This window comes from Xenopus laevis, chromosome 5S (genome assembly GCF_017654675.1).
Source record: "Xenopus laevis strain J_2021 chromosome 5S, Xenopus_laevis_v10.1, whole genome shotgun sequence".
In the NCBI taxonomy this organism is placed as follows: Eukaryota; Metazoa; Chordata; class Amphibia; order Anura; family Pipidae; genus Xenopus; species Xenopus laevis.
Window position 1 is genome coordinate 39,370,913 of NC_054380.1, and position 21,067 is coordinate 39,391,979.

The 21,067-nt window shown below is 37.8% G+C and overlaps 1 protein-coding gene across 1 annotated transcript in view; it reads left to right on the top strand.

The window, feature by feature from the left end:
- The window catches only part of LOC108717831 (cysteine-rich motor neuron 1 protein), a 537,917-nt gene that overhangs the window by 300,216 nt on the left and 216,634 nt on the right, over positions 1-21,067 (top strand). The window lies entirely within an intron of this gene.

The window sequence follows — 21,067 nt, forward strand, 5'->3', positions numbered from 1 at the left end:
TTGCATTTAGGCAACTGCATAAAACATAACTCACAAACAACACAGAAGATGCATCAAAGGGGTTTAATGAAGTTGCGGGTGTTGGGTTGTTCATTTCTTCAGCTATTTATTGCTGTCCTTTTCAACTAAACAAATCACACATTTCAGTCTAATTCTTTGATCGATTCAAAAGTTACAAGTGACTGGATTTAAATGATTTGAGAATCCACTATTGATACTTTATATCAGAGCAGATTTCTTTATACTTTGTTTACATTTAAATTTGTCACCTCACCCCTTTCAAACACCTATTGAAGAGACCTGCAGTTTGGCTAATGAGCAGTTCTTACAGATTCATACTGAATGAATGCACAGAAAGCACTGACGTCCAATGCATATTTGTAAATATGAGCAAGAAAGTATGGAAATATCATATTATATTACACAAGTGAGTTTAATATTGCTGACTAACTACAGGGGAAGTTATCTTTTGCTGATATCAGTTAACACAAAAACAGAAGAGAATATCTTTCACAGTTGCTAAACACCCTACTTATTCTCACCTGCAGTTTAGCCCTTTTCCTATAGGAACAAAAACACTGTTATTTGCATACCTCCCAACTGTCCCGTTTTCAGAGGGACAGTCCCTCTTTTTACAGCTCAACCCGCAGTCCCTTGTTTGTAGGGGAAAGTCACGGTTTTCTCTGCGATGAACAGCCAGAAAAAGAAACAACGTTTCTAACTTAATTGACTTTTGGCAGAGAGCCCAGAACTGTTACTTTTGAAACAATTTTGAGATAAGCAAATAAGTAATTGTAACAATATAAGATAACAGGTCTCTTGGGAGAAGTTAGACTCACATCTTAAAGGGCAATTCACCTTCATTAGCAAAACTGTAAACAACAATAAAAATATGTTCAAACTTTGATAGCCTGCCAAATTTTGTAAAATGAACATGGTAATTAGGTGGTGTGGCCACAAAAATGGGCATGGTTTTTTTATTTCCAAAATGTTGGGAGGTGTGTATTAGGCTGTGGCTGATGAGACTTTATAGGTCCCTTCTGTGATCCATTTGCTGGCTTATAGGGGTTGTATACCTTTAAATTAACTGTTAGTATGATGTATAGGGTGTTGAGACAATGTACATTTGTTTTGTATCTGTTATTGTTTGTGGTTTTTGAGTTGTTTAGCTTTTTATTCAGCAGCTCTCCAGTTTGCAGCTTCAGCAGACTGGTTACGAGGGTCCTAGCAACCATGCATTGATTTGAATAAGGCACTGGAATATGAATTTGGGTCCTGAATAGAAAGAAGAGTAATAAAATGCAGCAATAAAAATAAATGTGTAGCCTACAAAACATGTGTTTTTAGAGGGGGTCACCGACCCCCATTTGAAAGCTAGATAGGGTCAGAAGAAGAAAGCAAATAATTCAAACATTTTAACTGAGAAAAAAAGGAAGAAGTTGGTTAGCATCAACCATTTACTAAAAGTGAACTGGCTCTTTAAGGGCAAAAAATTTGGTGCGTCAAAGCAGGTCTCTTTGTATGGCTAACATCACACCTTTTTGTGAACTACTATTCATCATCCTGTATTAAAAATGTTACACTGTATAATGTGAATTATGAGGGTACAGGTATAATATCTGTTATCCGGAAACCCATTATCCAAAAAGCTCAGATTTACGGAAAGGCCATCTCCCATAGACTCCATTTTATCCAAGTAATCCAAATTGTTAAAAATAATTTCCTTTTTCTCTGTAATAATTAAACAGTAGCTTGTACTTGATCCAAACTAAAATATAATTCATCCTTATTGGAGGCAAAACCACCCTATTGGGTTTATTTAATGTCTACATGATTTTCTAGTAGACTTAAGGTGTGAAGATCCAAATTATGGAAAGATTAGTTATTCAGAAAAACCCAGATTCCGAGCATTCTGAATTACAGGTCCCATACCTGTACTGGATGACAGGTTTGATGGCAATGTGTAAATATATGATTGACAAGCTTGTAAAACAAACATTTGTGCAGTTTTCAAAGCTGTAGCATATGAGATTAGGAGGGGAAACCCTGGTTATATAATCCTGGCAGGCAAGGCGATACATTTTGTATTGTAAACGTAAGTAAGAATCGCATTGCTATGAAATTATCATTGATTACAATTGCTAAGCATTCTTAGAATGTTGATTGTAATTATGGACTAAATTTCTTAGCAATTAGTCGTGCCAGTAACTAATCTAAAATCTTCTTTTCTTGTAAATGTATTCTTACAAAGATGAGAAGGGCAATCTGAAAGTGAAATATCTTGGCATCCTGCAGTTTTATAAGAACCCCCCACATTGTTTTGGATGACTCAAATCTTTGTTTTCAAGAAAACTATGATGATTTGATTTTTATATTCCTAAACCACTACTTGATGGAGGAAGGATGGTGGATGAGCACATTGTAGGCAGACACCTCCAAACACCAGGTCACTTGAGGACAGCGAGCGTCGGCTGTCACTCATTACATGGCACATTGATTGGGCACTTTGACCTGTTTTATTATTCTGAGTCTGGGCAACGGCACTTAAATGTGGAAAAGATTAATTAACTCACGATATTCGACTGCGGAATGAAAATCCTTCGACTTCGAATATCGAAGTCGAAGGATTTTGCGTAAATAGTTCAATCGAACGATCGAAGGAATAATCGTTCGATTTTAATCCAACGATCGAAGGATTATCCTTTGACCAAAAAAAGTTAGCCAAGCCTATGGGGACCTTCCCTATAGGCTAACATTGACTTCGGTAGCTTTTAGGTGGCGAACTAGGGGGGTCGAAGTTTTTTCTTAAAGAGACAGTACTTCGACTATCGAATGGTCGAATAGTTGAACGATTTTTAGTTCGAATCCTTCGATTCGAAGTCGAAGTCGTAGTCGAAGGTCGAAGTAGCCCATTCGATGGTCGAAGTAGCCAAAAAAACACTTTGAAATTCGAAGTATTTTTTCTTCTATTCCTTCACTCGAAATTAATGAATGGGTCCCTCAATGTTATGGTTCTTTTAACCATCTTGCTGCATAAGAGTTGATAACTATAACTATATTACGTAAGTTCAGACATTTGGGCTTTTGTATTTGTATGTTCTCTGCTGGTTTGGAAACAATTGCATTTATATGCAGTGCATTTATATGCATCCAATGTGTAGCAGTGCAACCATTATATTGCTTCTGAGTATTGCTGCATGTTAATTTTGGCCACTGCCTTTTTTTATCTTACTCTTTATTGCTTCATTTACAAGATTGTCCTAATCAGCTTCCTATTTTGTGCCTTTATATCTTGCCATTTCAATGGCGTAAACTGGATTTAATGTCTCTCTAAAATAGTTGTAGCGTTAGTATCGAATCCGGCACAAAAAGGCTTTTTAACAAAGAAAAAAGGGGAAGGAAAAAGTTAAGGTGGCCATATACGCACAGATAATATCGTACAAAACTAATTTTCGTATGATATTCCATGTGTGAATGCTGGGAAAAGAGCCGACCGATATCGGCAGAGGACTTGAATATCGGTCGACTCGTTGATTGGGCTGGATGGAAAGTTTTAATCAGGAGCCTTTGATTGTGCCAAACATCGGCCATTGTTAGTGCTGAATCGTCAGATACAGGTAGAATTCTATTGTTTCTATCTGTATATCTACCTGTATAATTTAGGATTAAAAACTACATCATAAAAATCATGACAGAATCCCTTTAATTCTTCATTATACACTTCTTTTACCTGTACTCTCTCACTGAATTGCAGTGTTCTTCTTGAACATTTCATTACTGGAGTTGACCTGTAATTGTCATCTGACAACATTGATGGTATTTGCATGTCTGACCCAAATGAACAGCAGAGGCAGGGAACACAAGAGAAAGACCTCTCTAGAGAACCTAACACTGGGACTTCTTGAGTCTCTTGACAATTAAGCAAATACTTTTTGTGTTAAGGCAGGAGTCCCCAACCTTTTTTTACCCGTGAGCCACATTCTATTGTAAAAGGAGTTGGGGAGCAAAACAAGCATGAAAAAGTTCATTGGGTGCCAAGTAAGGACTGTGATTGGCTATTTGGTAGCCCCTATATGGACTGGCAGCCTACAGAAGGCTCTGTTTGGCAGTACACCTGTTTAACAAAGGTTAACAATGTTCAGGAAGAAACTGTATTTTTAAAGAGTAGGATCATCAGGCTTAGAAATCATGCACTGTAGATTAAGCAGGAGGAATGTTTTGAACTACAGTAACTTCTGGTGAAAGCATTTACTAAAGGGAGGGGGCAAATAAAATAAGCAGAAAGCTCAATTTTTGACAACCGCTTTGTTTTTGCTCATTACTGTCATCAAAAGGGGGCCCTTATATTGTATGTAATTATTAAAAGTCTTGGACGGCCATAAAACATTAAAAAAAGAACATCAGTTACCTTTTTCTGACTATGGATAAGTAATTAGGCAAAACAAATTGGCCAGACCTGCCTGTTAGCTTTTATCTGTTATCCCAAAGGGTATGCTATTTTTTTCTGATAAGGAGTATTATTAATTTATGCTTCATGATTCTTGACATTTAATTAGGCAAGCTTTAAAGAATAAAGAATGTAGTGTTTGTCAGTGCACACCTCAAAAATACATTCTTAAACTAGATATATTTTATAAAGAGTTCCATTCTATAGACCAGCACTAAACATTTTTTCATCTTGCAGGTCATATTTATAAAAGTCACCACCCTCGCCTCACCCATTTAAAAGGCAGCTATTGCTATATAAGAGGAGTAAGGAGTTTGTTTTTTATTTACGTCAATTTTTATCAGGAGTGTAGTTTCAGATTTGTCTGTTCTTATTTAAAATAATTCTGATTTCTTTTCGTTTTTAAGATTTTTGGTTTATTAATGTGGTTCCCCAATCTAAAATGTTTTCCTGCTGCTCATCCATACTGTTTGTCAGTAGTTCATTGCAAACTGGAGGCTCATGCATGCTGGAATCAGCCAAATTAAAATTAACTTCTAGTATCAGATGTTACTGGGCCCCACAGAAAATTAATATTAGGGCCCCCCTAAATAGCCAGAGGTATTGCAATGGCACATTAATTAGGGCTGCATGGGGCCCCTGTACCTCCTGGGCCGCAGGGTCTATTTCAGGGGTCAGCAACCTTTACTATCAAAAGAGCCATCTTGCCCCCTCTTCCACTATAAAAATAGTCTGGAGCCGCAAAACATAACACAGTTTATAAACTTTCTTAAAAGTTTTTTTTAACTGTTACAACAACAGAATACAACAAACAATTATGCAGTGTGCATGTGTAGGCCTACTTTGAAATAAATTAAACACTGAATAGCCCAATTAAATACTAATGTTCTCATCTGTTTAAAGACGAGGGCTATAGACGTCATTAAAATATGCGTCACATCCACGTCTAAAGCCCCCGCACCTGCTGAAGCTGGACTCTGGAGGCTTCTCTCTTGTTTTGAGTGTGTGACCACGGTAAGGACCATAATGAATCCTCTTGCTGCGGCACGGTCTTGCCAGGGATGTCTATACAGGCCTCGCACCTGCTGGCGGCATCTTGAGTGTGTGACAGCGGTAAGCTAACGGTTAACTTACCACGGTCGCACACTCAAGAAGCCGCCAGCAGGTGCGAGGGCTCTATAGACGATGTGACAGGCAAAGCCACAACACTGCTCCACAGCAAGCAGGATGAAGAGCCGCATGAGGCTCCGGAGCCGCGGGTTACCTACCCCTGGTCTATTTCCTCTGTAGTTACGCCCCTGTCTAGAACTATATAGAGTGTGCTATTCTTAGACAATTTGCAATTGTTTTTTTTTTCAATTTAATTTTTATGTGTGGTTTTGAGTTATTTAGCTTTTTAATCAGCAGCTCTTTAGTTTGCAGTTGCAGCAATCTGGTTGCTATGGTCCAAATTACCCCATCAACACATACATTTGACAAAAAGATCTTGCATGTGTATCGCAGTAGAATTTTTTTTTGACTATATCCATTTAATGGCCATACACACTAATTACCATGTCCATTTTATAAAATGTAGTTATAAAAGTTATAAAACATTACTGGTAGTTTTAGGGCCATGTTATATGTGTTATTACAGTTTTGCTAATGAAGGTGACATTGCCCTTTAAGCTGTGAGTCACAGTTCTCCCAAGAGATTTACTTACCTTAACTAGTTACAATTGTACTGTTGCTTATCTTAAATTGTTACAAATGTATCTAAGTGGAAAAACTGCATATTCTGGGCTCTCTGTCCAAAAAACCTTTCATTTAATTAGGTTTCATAAACTTGGTATCTTTTTGTGGCATCAGCGCAGGAGGTCAAAGAGAATTTTTTTGTAAAAATCCGGGACTGTGGGATGAGAAAATGGAACAGTTTGGAGGTATGCAGAAACCATACATTGAGTTGAATAAGAGACTGGGAGATGAAAAGGAGAGGGTCTGAATAGAAAGACGAGTAATAAAAGTACATTTGTCAGTGACCCCCATTTGAAAGCTGGAAAAAGCCAGAAGAAAAAGGCAAATAATTCATAATGTTGCTTAGAATTAGCCATCCTATAACTTAAAGGTGGACCATTCTTTAAAGCAAGTGAAATCTGTCAGTGGATCATCGCAAGTGTGTTGGTTGTACACACTGATAAAAATGTTAGGTTGAGAAACTCACAAATTAAGTTTTTAAACAAATAACAGTTAATAATAGCAATAATAATAATAATAATAATCATAATAATAATAATAATAATAAATGCACTTATTAAAGCTAATTGTTAAACACATTTATTAATCAACCATTGGTTTTATGATAGTAGGGCCCCCATTTTACGTTTTCCAGGGGACTAGAAAAAATGGTGCAAAATATGGGAAGATGTAAAAACAGGAAAATGCTGTATGCATTATGTTTATTGGTAAGACCACAAAAAAAGTGTAAAATGAGGGAAAACTTAAATTCAGGGGATGTAAAATTGAGGTTTCATTGTAACTCCCAGTTGTAAATGACCCTGCAGTATTGTAGGGTTGCCACCGGTCTGGTATTTCATTGACCCTGATGGTAAAAACAAATATAGGAAATCCAGTACTTTATTTGACAACCCTAATCCTGAGTTGGAGATATAGTATATGTCACAACATTTCAATTTTGTAACTGAGAAAACAAAAGAATGCGAATGGTGGCTAGAACAGCTGGAGTCCTACGGATGACTTTGCCATTCTATTCTAGCTATAATGAAAGTGCCAAGCTGATCAGACACTGATCAATAAGGATGAATATAGTTTTAATTCTTGCCCCCAATGATTGTATGCCAGCCAGATTTGGATTTTCTTGAATTTATGATTCGTGAAAAATATTCGGTGCAACTGCTTTGAATTAAGTTTCCCACCTTGCAGATAAGGTTTTAAATACTGCCTTATATTCTTATACACTTGTAGTAAATACTGTTCTAAAAGCACTTTTCAGCAGACAGGCATGACCTTTTGTTTGTCAGATGCCAATCTACCCTGGTTGAATCTTGGTCATTATTTATCTGGTCTTTGGTGATTTTCCTCTTGGTAATTGATGAAGCATGGAACCTAGTAATTATGGCTCCCTGTAATCCCCCTAATTGTGAGCAAAGCCTCTTGTTCAAGTGGGCATCAAAGGATTACTTTTCAGTCCATAACATGGTTAGTGAGAAAGGGGAACTGCATTTTTTTATAATTAGTCATTCAATCTTTCACTGAAAAGAGGCGAATGTTTTGTGGTTGGCGGTTAGTGATGTCAGGTCAAGAACATTTGTGGGATTAGTGGTTTGAAATACGGTCTGAAATGTTCTCTTGCATAAAAGAGAATTAATTGGAGACGTGTGTCACTTTATTAACTCGCAAAGCATCTGAGAAATCCTGCAGTGTAGACCTTATGGGTAACGAGATTGTAGCTAAATCAAACAATACTCGTTTTTATTTGTTTTTCAAGGTAAATTAACAAGACACCGCTTTCGTTTCATGTATAGTAGCATCACATAAAAACAAAGGACAGCAGTGGGGGAATGGAATCCTTTAATGTAATAAAAGCTGTTTAAAAAACATGTACAGTGTGACTTTTGCCTTTGTGGATATTTAAAGGGGACCCGTTACCCAAAAAAAATATTCAAAATCCTATTTTATCACATCAGTCAAGCAAAATGAACTTTAATTACACTATATAAATTATTTGAATCTTGTTTCCGTCAGTCTGGGAATTCAAAATGATAGCAAGCAGGCAGCAGCCATTTTGTGGACACTGTTTTAAAGGAAAGCCTTGCATCATCTCAGAATCTTGTTTGTGCACCAGAATGGGGGACCCGATGTCCATTCCCATGTACATTGTGAAATGCAATTTTATTTCTTATTTATTTTCCTGTTTATGACTTTATCTAACAAAGGAATGCTTGCCCCCCCCCCCCGTCTGTGGATGACATAAGCACTTCAGAGTGTGTGACTCCTCATTCTAGTTCTGTATGTCCCAGGAAATAAAAAAAACAAAAGAAATATAGGATAAAATCAAACCAAGATTACACCTTGGGTCCTGCAATTTATGTAGTCATTAACCCTGTGGGTCTTACCAAAACGATCTACAAAGGTAGTGATCTACAAGGTGTAATCTACTGCATTGAATGTCCATGTATGAAACAGTATATAGGCATGACCACACAGATGTTAAAAACTAGGATGCAGCAACACTGTAGTGCCATTAGAACAGCAGACAATAAAAATGAAAAAACTATCTCTACTGTAGCTCAACATTTTAAAAAAGTACACCACATGGATCCATCAAGAATGAAATTCTGGGCCTTGGAGAAGGTGGAAATGGGAATTCGAAAAGGAAACCTTGAACAGGCCCTGTTAAAACGCGAAAGTTATTGGATCTTTAAATTAAATACGGTGTCCCCGAATGGGATAAATGAAAATAATTTATTTACATCATTCATTTAATAAATCCTACATGAAACTGAAAAGTTTTTTAATTTTTATTAATTTTATAAAAACAAGAAAATTTTAGGAGTTCACATGATAAGCTACATTTATGATTTTATGAATTTCATTTAATCAACAATTAATAAACATAATTTTAGGAATAATTCATATATGTAGTCAATAAGAGCAATTAATGTTTTTTTAAAAAAAGTTATAAAAATAAATAATTCAATTAAAAAACAAGTTCAGACTTAATGGTGATCTATATAAATAAATAATAAATGCTCCCCAATGTCCCTGTGTGTATGGAAGCCCTTGATGTGGTAAGATTAATGCAGGATCTGCAAGTAAAGAATTGGAATGAGTAAGGGCGAGCCACAAGGGGTGTCACGTCTGGCGAGATGGCTCCGAGTTGCGGCATGGGTGTCATGGCAACGGCGGCACCAATAGGAGGGAGGTACACGCACTCCTCGCGATAGGTGTAGTGGGAGCGTGTGAGTACGCGCGATCTCGGGGTGAGATCTCGCGAGAACTGATTGACGTGACGCAGGACGCGGAAGTAACTTAAACCTCGCGTCCCATGGAACATTATTATTACGCCTTGACAAAGCTAACATAGTGAAACGCGCGTCGGCGTTTCATTTCCAGATCTGGTTATCTTTTAAAACTATATACTCAACTTGGGGTCAAACAATTTTTGGAGGGTGGTGGAAAGAATCTTTGCTCGGTTCAACTCCTTCTCTTTCTCTGCAATACTAAACTCCCAGGAGACCGTGGAATTGTGGTTTTATAGGATATCGTAGTCTCTCAAATCAGCTTAGGGCTTAGTTAATCACGAGACCACAGTCCCGGTTACTCTGCCTTCTCCATCTTTGTGGTGTCCTAGGGATAGAACAAATTAGGTAGTAGTTTTGGGACAACTCCACCCTCTCTTTTTTCATTTTCCTCCTTTTCTCATGAATTTGAGCAATGATTTAATTAATTTCTTATTTTTATCCTATCTAATGGCAGTCTAGTTATTTAACGAATTTAACCTTACTAATTAGGAAGGACTACTAAATTCATTTAGCACTGTAGCACTTTATAATCTAATATATTCAATATTCTCATTTTAGTCAATCAATTATAATTATTAAAAAATTTTTTTAGCACTACTAGTAATTTAGAAATTGGTGATCAATTTGGTATCACTCTATTAATTGTCTAATAATATTGTGGGAAAGAAGAAATTTGGTCTTTCAAGCTCCTCACTAATAATCCTTGCACTGCACTTTATAATTTATTGCACAGCACTTTATAACAATTTAATAAGTGGCATATTCAAGTGTCTATTCAACTAACTATAAATAAGTGTGTCAATAATACTTTGTGACTGCCTGAGTTTAGTCTGTTCTAGTGGGGGTTCTTTTCTATTCTTTGGATATTGTGAAATTTTTGAATACTGACTGTAGTCAGACCTCCACCGGAATTAGAGGGATAGGAATCAAGGGGTGATTCGTGTTTGTATTTAAGTCCTTATCTATTTTTGTCAGTTCCAGTTCCAGTTCACAAACTCAAAAAAAGATTAGCTAAAAATGGGTTAGGACTCGGCACAATCTGAATCTATAGGGGCCATTTACAGAGACTACAGGAAGGAGTGAAAGAGCAGTAAGAGTCATATGTGATTGGCCCTTATTGCCTTAGTGCACTCTCCCAGTCTGGCTGCCTTAGTGTCCTTTGTCCCCAGGTCTGGCTGCTTTAGTGGCTTAAAGGAAAACTTGACCCCCAAAATGAATATTTAAGTTTATATCATATTAAGTGACATATTAAAGAATCTTACCAAACTAGAATATATATATTGCCCTTTTACATCTCTTGCCGTGAACCACCATTTCATGATGGTCTGTGTGCTGCCTCAGAGATCACCTGACCAGAAATACTACAACTCTAACTTTAACAAGAAGAAGTGACGAAGCAAAAGACAGAACTTTGTCTGTTAATTGTCTCATGTGACCTAACATGCATGGTTTGTTTGATTTGTTTGTGTGCACTGTGAATCCTACAATCCCAGGGGGTGGCCCTTATTTTTTAAAATGGCAATTTACTATTTAGGATTACCCAATGGCACATACCACGAAAAAAGTATATTATTATGAAAATGGTTTATTTACATGAAGCAAGGTTTTACATATGAGCTCTTTAATGTAATATCTTTTTATAGAGACCTACATTGTTTGGGGGTATATTTTCCCTTTAAGTCCCCTGGTGTGGTTGCCTTTGTCCCCCAGTCTGACTTCCATAGTACCCTTAATCCCTCAGTCTGACTTTCTTAGTGCCCTTAGATGCCCAGTCTTTGTGTATGCGTCCTTAGTCCCCTGGTTTGGCTGCCTTAGTGTCCTTAGCTCCCTGGTCTGTCTGACATGGTGCCTTTAGTCCCCCTATCTTGGTGCCCTTAGTCTCTGGGTCTGTCTTTTTTTAATGCACTTTGCCCCCAATCTGGCTGCTTTAGTATCCGTAATCCCCTGGTTTTGCAGCCTAAATGCTAAATGCCTTAATCCCTCAGTCTGCTTTTCTTAGACCCCTTAGTTTTCTGGTCTGGCTGCCTTACCACCTATAACCCTATATTTAATAACCCATAATTAGTGATGGGCGAATTTATTCGCAGGCGCGAATTCACGGCGAATTGGCACGATTCGCTGCCAGCGAATAAATTTGTGAAACGCCCGTGAAAATTTGCCTGAAAAAATTCGCCGGCTTCGAAAAAAACTGACGCCGTCAAAAACGAGACGCCGGCGTCGTTTCGCAAATTTTTCACCATTTTGCGGGAAATTTGTGAATTTTCCGGCGAAGCGAAACCGCGCAAATTCCTTTTAAAGAGGTGACCAGTAAATGCTACCTACTGGTTCGTATAGATAATAAGATCCTTATATTACAGAACCTGCTTATTCTCCCGGTCTGGCATTTTTTTAGTGCCCTAAAGGGGGAAAGTAATTAAAAATTGCAAGCATGTTTAAAGGGTGTTTTTTTTGCGAATGTTTAGTGCTGCTAACAATGTAAAATAATTTGCTGCACATCTTAATGACATGCAAGTTCGGGGATGGGTAGGGGCAGAAAGATGGACATCTACATCATGAATATAATACTGTCGGACACAGGCAATTCTGTATTCATTGTATATTCATCAATACTTTGCCTTCCTTATTGTAAATGATACCTTGTGTCTAACTTGGCATGAACTTGGCTTGACTAGAATGATTTTCCAACTGGGAATAAAAGTAGGTAGTACTGTTTGTGAATGTGCTTTGTGAGCTGACATAGAATCCCGGTATCACCCTTATACTTCTTGTATTGCTGATATCATAGAGAAAGAATTGAAATAGGGAATAAGTAGATGTAGGAGATGTCTTCCTGGATAGAGAGCGTGACAAGATTATGGCACAGCCTTAATGATTCTCACTCATATCGTTGTTTTTAGCTACAAATTAGTTCAAAGAGCTACACTTATAAAGATTTCATGACAGGGTGTAGAGGTACGAGAGGCTGCCACTGAGAATAATCCTGATAAGGATTCTTATCTTGCTGCATAATAACCAGCTCCCTGGTAGACCCAGCATTATTCTAATATGGAGAATCGGTGTGTCTTAAATTATACAATTCAAATTCCTGGTTAGGCCTACATGGAATTTATACTTTCATTCCTGATAAACATGTGAAATCTTTATAATGATTTATGAGAGGTTTTGTCTGGATGGAAAAAAAAGATTTCAGAGTAAGTTTTAGAGAACTTCCTATGCCACTTTGTTTTACACGAAGAAACTTCCTTACATTTTTTTTTTCACTGAAGCAAAAGTTTTCTCCATAGGGGAAAATAAACAGATGATATAACGCAAGCAATGCCATGTAGCACAGTAATAAAATAAAAATGTTACTTTTTAGTATTCTGCTGACATTTGCTTGGATATGGTCTGGCTCAGCTGATGGATCCTGATTGCTCTTCTGTATTGTGCAAGTCTCCAGCTACCCTCTAGTTTGGTTCCGAGGAATGTTTAATACTGAACAGGGTGTCATGTTTGAGGATTAGTGTTGATGCCCTGAGTTTTGCCTAAGGTCTCGGATTAGGATCACTGTAACATTTTGTTCCTTGGTATTTACAAAGCAAATCCTCCCAAAGGATATGTTTATACTCTGCTGTGAACAAAAGTAATTTATCAACATTATTTTTCCCTTTATCTGGTTTGTGTTTATCTTGTTTTGTAGTGTCGTGTTGGATTTACCTGTAAAGGTTAGGGATATTATTATGTTACTATTGTAGCTATAAAGCTCTAGAATTTCCTTCATAAAATATAATGGACGATTTCAATATATTTGCGAGCTTGTTTAGACTTTTACTAGTCTTTTTTCAGCAGCCTTTTTTCTCTTCTTTAAGAAATATTTGATCTGAAAGTATTAGCTTTGTTGTTTATAAAGCCCCACAAATGTACAACTTTAGATTGATGCCTTGGCCTTTTTTCCTTTCCAATAATCTGAATTATTTTCTAATCAGCCTTATATTGTGGCATTTATTATATATTTATGTTCCGTATGTTGTGGGTGGATCCCTGAGCTCAGGTAACCAACAGCAGCACAGAGCATGTGCAGTGAATCAGAAATAAAGAAGAGGGGGAGCTACTGGGGCACAGATCTTTAATGCTAAAGGGTTGTGGTTGCCTTGGGCTGGTTAAGAAGCCCAAAACATAATGTACAACACTTTTGTCCTACTTCTTTAGTTAAGCTTCAGTTCTTCTTTAATATGCCACTCTTCATCTGCCCCCCCTGTGTGGTGATCCCTGCCAACATGTTAAATATGGAGCCCAATGAAAATAAAATGGCCCTCATATGCATGGCCATGCCATGATCTGCCTAGACCCTCTAGAATTGTGCCGAAACTATGCCCACAATCCACCCAAACCATGTCCACTCTTTCAGAAGCCCCACCCCATTTTTGACTCATGAACCACATTTCTCAATCTTGGGATCCCATTCTGCCATAGGTCATTTTACTGTAGTACCCTGACTCAGTACCCTACCGATGAAATCAGGTGATATAGCCTTGATAGTTTAAGCTTTATATAAATGACTTGGCATTATCAAAAAATATCTGCCCAAGTGGATCATTTCAGTTACATAGCACAGATAACCCTGAGAAGGAAACGCTAAGAAGGTGCATTGGAAAAATACTGCATTGGTTTAAACTGAACCTTTTCATCTTAACTTTTAAACCATGATGTCTTTATCTTCTTAATCCTATGTATCATGTTAGTCAAAACTTGACTAACAGTAAATAAATTATTTAAATCTTGTTTTCTTCAGTCTGGGAATTCATAAGGTGCCATTTTCAGACACTGTTATTAAGGCATCCTCTCAAAATCTTGTTTATGTGCCAGAATGGGGAACCTGATTCCCCTGCCCATGCACCGGCTACACAATTAGATGGCAAGGAGAGGGAGGGAATGTATAGGGAACCTTTACCAGATGTGAAATTGGCCTCACAGTTTGAGAAACAGTGACTTAGAAGCATTTAAAATGGTTAAACAGACCAATACAGTATAACATACAGTAGGTGGAACACATTAAAGACAGCTGAAAAGGTTTATTGCTTGCTTTCAAAGCTCAGGTTAAATCGCATAACCTTTGAAGGAACTGTTTTTATAATAGGCAGGTAATGCAGCCACCATTTCTAAATAGAAACACATTCATTATACTTTAACGCAAATAGTTGTTGACTACTTGTTGAACATGGGTATTGCTCAGGATTAGGGATGGGCGATTTTTTTCTCCTTGTTTCGCCATGGAAATGACGCCCATAGACTTATAAGGCGGTGTGCATCAAAAAAAAAAAGACGCAAGTCCAAAAAAATTTCGCCGCTTGACAAAATTTTTTTGCCGCCCATAGACTATAATGTGCGTCGGCGACAATTCACTGGTGGCGAAATTTTGGAGAAACGAAACGGCTCAAATTCGCCCATCCCTACTCAGGATGTACAGAATTATAAATGGAGTGCAGTTCAATGTATTGCATGTAATAAAGATGGTTCTAGTTATATAAGTTCGCTGTTGCATATATATGGTTACCTTCTAATTTCATCTTCTTAATAAGGTTGGATAGGATTCACCTACAGGTTGCAGGTTATGACAGTTTGAATTCATTTCTGGGAGTTTTAGGGCCATGTTTTATGTATTAGAACAGTTTTGCTAATGAAAGTGAATTGCCCTTTAAGCTGTGAGTCTCTGTTCTCCCTAGAGACTTGCTTATCTTTACTAGTTACAATTGTATCTTTGCTTATCTTAAATGATGCCCCCTCCCCCCAAAAAAATCTTCATAGGGGCCCAAGTACAGCAGTATATGCCCGGGCCCCTGCCTGCCCACTCTTTGCCTCCAACCCACTCCTCACTTCCCACTAGATTCTCCAGTAGGGTTGTCACCTTTCCCTGCCGCTAACTCCATGTGGGGTGATGATGTCAGGGGATAGGGCGGTGACATCGCAGAGGTGGGTGACAGTAACGGAACTTGGTGGGGGCGGGCCCTGGTGCGGGCCGTGCAGCCGGGCCCGCCCCCACCCTTGTCTGCGTGATTTTTCTCTGACGCTGCAGCGTGCGCGATCTACCGGGGGGCCCTGCGGGGGTGTGGGCGTTGGCCCAGTTGCACTCCCTGCTCCCCTGGTAGTTACGCCCCTGGTGGGTGATGATGTCATGTGTCATGTGAAATGCTATGATGTGACTGTGGTGGTTAGTAACATACACCAAAGATAATTTTCTTTGTGACCTTTTGCCCAGTTTAAATCTCAACCCAAAGTGATTCTACCCCCTTCCTAATTGCCATCCGTGGTTATTTCTTTAGAGAATGGCATTAATTCAGGTTTTACATAAAGACAAACTCCTCCACCCTTTTTAATTCCTCTGCCCCTTCTAAAAAGGATGTTCTGCTCTACCTTTTTTCAAAGCCCTTCTTGTCTCTGATACCAGCCACTATTAAGAACATGTATACCAGGGGTGTATTTGACTGCTATAAGCCTATCCTGAGTCTTTGAATTTAGCCAAATCTCAGCCCTACAGCAGTGAGATTTGGCGGAATACAGAGATACTGTACATTTGATGCATCCTTCTTTTTCTAACATGGCTTTTGCAACTGCTGATGCACAGTGCCATGCCTGTCCGCCTGTATGCCAGTCATTCTGATTTGTATATATTCAAGCCATACATAAATACCCCACATTTCCCAAAACAGGGCTTTTTAATAGAAGTTGTTACTTTCATTTTTATTTATTTATTTGTGACTTGATATTCACGCTAAAAAGCCTTGTAAGTTTCTTTTTCACTTTCACATCAACATCCTATTTTCCATTGTACAGACGTAGGCACCATTTTCTTTTTACATACTTACGGGGACATGCTTCACGTGTTCCTTTTTTTATGTGCCAATCAATAAGTTCAATTATGGCCTGAGAAGTTGAAAAGAAAAGTATCCCAGTAACAAGTGAAACGTCATGGTTTTTGGCAGGTGTTTTGTTGTGTATAACAGAACATTTGACTCTGAAATACAGATGTTATGTATGCCGAATTTAGAGGAGTTTCTGCATTATTTCTGTCCATTTAAATATAAAATGTTATTGTCAAATTTATTATGAAATGAACAGAAAGTACAAAAAAAATCAATTATTATTCTGCAATGTGTCACTGTTAAAGAGGCCATTCGAGGCATGCTGTGGCAATTGGTATGACAAAGGGAGCAGTGCATTGTACAACCTTTTGTGACTTTATTTTTACCTAAAATGATTTCAGTAGACTGCATTGGTTTTATTGAAACTTGGTCAGTGTTTCAGATTTAACGGTTTCTTTTCCATGGTGGACCAATTGCAAATTGTATTTGTATTTATTGCTTTACATTACACAAACTTATGATAAATTAACCACCAAAACAGCCCAACATTATTATAACAAATGAGTAGCATCTTTGCATGTTTAAAACACTAGCTGCTGAAGGCTGCATACAACAAGTAGCAATAGCTTACTATAAAATAACAGTGCCCCTCTTAACCAACCCCTTCTCCAGCCTAAGGCTAAGCCTCCATGATCTATTTCCTGGCTTACTGTGCCTCCTTCCCCTAAGTAGAGCAGCCCGCTATACCACAGCTGTGACACTATGGGGCAAATTTACTTACTTTCGAAGTTGGATTTTCCACCCGAAAACTTTTCAGATTTTTGCCCTGAAAACCACAGAATCTTCATATTGCTGCAAGAAACCCATCGCAGATCAAAATATCTTTGGGACTTCTCCCATTGCCTTATATGCAACCTCAGCAGGTGTGAGGTGCCGGATTTTAGATTCTGACTTTTTCCGTCCTCGGGGTATAATAATCCCGAAAATGTTTTTTTTTTCCACTAAAAAGTCAGATTTTATACTTAAAAAACAAATTTTTTTGGGGTTTTTGGCATTCGGAGTTTACTAAATAACCCCCTTAATGTTCCCTTCCATGGGATTTTCAGATTTTATAATCACTTTTCCCAGCACTACACATGAATAATCCATGAGTGTATCTGAGAGTATTAACACCTATATTAATGTAAACATTTGAAGGTGCGATAGTCCTCACAGCTTGCTTTAAAAAAAGTGATTTTTTTTATACCTTTTTGGTAATAAGCCAGTAATGGACCACTTCTCACTTCTGCTTTATACAAGGTGACATAAGAGAATGAGCATCTAGTTCAGGGTGACCTAATTATGACAAGTGACAAGTCTTTTTTCCGGCATGAGTTTTCTGCAATTTCAATAACGCTGATTTGGCAGTTTGGTTCACTGTTCTAAGAATATTTATTTCTCAAATTTTAAGGGGCACATTTACTAAGCTCTAGTGAAGGATTCGAAGTAAAAAATCTTCGAATTTCGAAGTATTTTTTTGGGTACTTCTACCATCGAATAGGCTACTACGACCTTCGACTACGACTAAAAATCATTCGACTATTCGAAGTACTGTCTCTTTAAAAAAAACTTCGACTACATACTTCGGCAGTTTAAACTTACCGAGGTACAATGTTAGCCTATGGGGACCTTCATCAGTTTTATAAGGTTTTTTTGATCGAAGGAAAATCCTTCAATAGATCGATTAAAATCCTTCGAAATGATTTTTCCTTCGATCGATCGATCATAGGATTTGCGGTAAATCCTTCGAATTCGATATTCAATTTCGTAGGATTTTACTTCGAGGGTTTATTAACCCTCGATATTCGACCCTTAGTAAATGTGCCCCTAGATGTATCTCTGGGATAGCATATGTTCTGTTACCATCATGTACTTGATTTAGTAATTATCCCATATAATTTTATAGGACCTATTTACTGATTGCTGTTTGAAAGAAGAAATATTTTAGGGGTTATTTAAGACCTCCAAGGCAGGTAGTAAGAAAAGGGTTAGCATGTGTCCACGTGAATCTGTGGTTTGTACCTTGTGCCTGATTTTTTTTATCTGAAGTGTACAGTGTGTTGTCCGTGATCCTAGCAAAGCTGTATGAATGTATATTTAATGTTCACATGATATATATATATATATATATATATATATATATATATATATATATATATACATGACCAAGAACTTGAGTGCTGTGTTTCAAGAAGATGGATTATTCATACTGGCCGGTGGAGATCGGGTCCACAGGTATGGTATTAGTTATCTGGAAATCCTTTTATTCAGACACATCAGAAGAATAGGAAGGCCATCTGCCATAGACTCAATTTGAAAAAAAGAATTCACGTTTTTTTGTATGTGATAATTAAACAGTATCTTCTACTTGATCCAAACTAAGATATAATGAATCCATACTGAAGACAAAACATCCCTATTGGGTTTATTTCATGTTTAAATAATTTTCGATGGTGATCCAAATGATGGAAAAACCCTTATCCAGAAAACCCCCCGGTCACGAGAGTTCTGGATAATAGGTCCCATACCTGTACTATTTTTTCTATAAAACTGTGCTGTGTCAAACCCTGTGAATAGTGCCCTTTGTGTGTGTGTATATATTACATTTCAGCCTTTTTTCTCAGTGAGTCAGCAAAGTCTAAGGGATAAGAAGCATGAATTATTGATGGCATGGGAGTTGAGTGTGTTTGTGAGTACCCATCTGGTTTTTATGTGCTGCTGGAGTGCTGTTTGTATTTGTGAAATGCTTCATGTCAACATTCCCATGCATGAATAAATACTAAGTCAATAATGCAATTATTATAGCTTTACCTAATTTAACCCATGCAATATGCCCCAGGTTGCAACTTACTGGTAATGATATGATCAAGGTATACTTAGGAGAGTTACACTAGGGGTGGGTTTCTCTACTAGTGTGATTCCTTTTCACGTTTCTCATGTGCAATGTGTATGCATAACACTCATTTCTAAGCCTTTAAAATAAGTAGTTATGCTCTAAGCTTGTTAAAATTATGTTTTTCTGTTGAATCTTTTGATAGCTGATTATCCCTTGATGAATATATCTCTACAAAATGTAAATGCAAATTGCAATAAGGTAATAATAGTTTTCTTTAAAATGTTCTCCCTTCATGTCGTTACCAAAGAAACTTTAAAAGTGAAAAGTAGGCGGCTGTTTCAGAAGAAATTGTAGAAATAGTTGTTGAATGCGACCTGTCACCCAGACATTAAAAGCTTTTTCATTTTACAAGTTTTGTATTGTTTTTTTAAACTTCCATGCCTATAAAAACATTAAAAAATCTTAGATGTTGGCCCCTTAACAGCCCATGAAGTGGAGGTGAAATGGGGTCAGAGAAGGGGCAGGGCTATGATGAGATGAAGGTAGGGTTATGATACAAATTGGGATGCTGGTGGCCAAAGGGGAGGAAGAGTTGGGAAAAAAGTGGTTGAAGGAGGTAACGGATAGGATGGACAGGGGAGTAGGGAGTAGAATTGGGGTGGATGATGGGTGAGCCAGAGGCAGAAGAAATAGGGATTGCCAATTTGCTTTCACTCTCATTGCACTTTCTTAATGTCACTGTCCTCCTCACATGCCCTCTCCTCCTTACTGTCTATAATTGTATAGCCTATGCATGTGCATTAGGTCCCCCTTTCTGGTGCATACATTAGATTTTGGAAAGGTACAAAGCTTATCTTGGTAACAGTTTCCACCAATATCGGCTGCCTGTATGCTCTAATTGTGGATCCCAAAAGAATGAAGATTTGAAACATTTATATAGTGCAAGTATAATTTATTTTGCTTGACTAACATGATATCATATTATTTATTTCTTAGGATGATAGGTCCCCTTCAAATGTGCTTGGGAACAACTGCATTCAGTTTCCACCACATGTCCACCTAAAGGGCCCCATACACAGGCCGATAAAAGCTGATGACAGACCAAGTCGGCAGCTTATTGGGCCATGTGTGGGGCCATCCCACAGGCGTCCCCGATGGATATCTGGCCGAAAGTCGGGCACATGCCGATCAGGGCAGGATAAAAATGTTAGGGGTAAATCTTTGTTGATGCGGTCCCACGATCAGACCGCTCGTATAGCCTCCATTCTGATTGGATCAGCTTGATATCGCCCACCTCAATGTGGGCATATCAGGGAGAGATCTGCTCGTTGGGCGACATCGGCAAACTAACAGATCTCCCTGTGTATGGCCACTTTAGTCTTTATATTTACAAGCTGCTCAACAAATGGTCCATTTCATGTGGTGGCCAAGCAGCGAATCTCAGTGCTCATCTTTATTACTCATCAGGACATTTTTAAGAGGAGAACGACCTTACTAACAACACAAGTCCTTCCTTGTAGCAGCTGGGTCACCTAAGCAGTTGAAATTATTAATTTTCTGCAGTATAATTCTAATGATTATTTAGACTTTTCTAAATATGCTTTTTTCAATACTAAATTCTTATATAATACACAAGAGCCATGAATATCCTGTAATTTATATCCTTATAATACACAAAAGCTATGAATATCTTGTAAATTATATCCTTATAAACAGTGAGTCCTGATGTCATCAGTTATAAACGGTGAGTTCTGATGTCATTTCTGTCACATGACTCACTGAAATTTGTGTATTATAATAAAAATAGTACCCCCAGTTGTAAAATATGAGGATATTAGAAGTTACCTCGGAGTTCCATGACCATATAAAAACACTCGGCCATCGG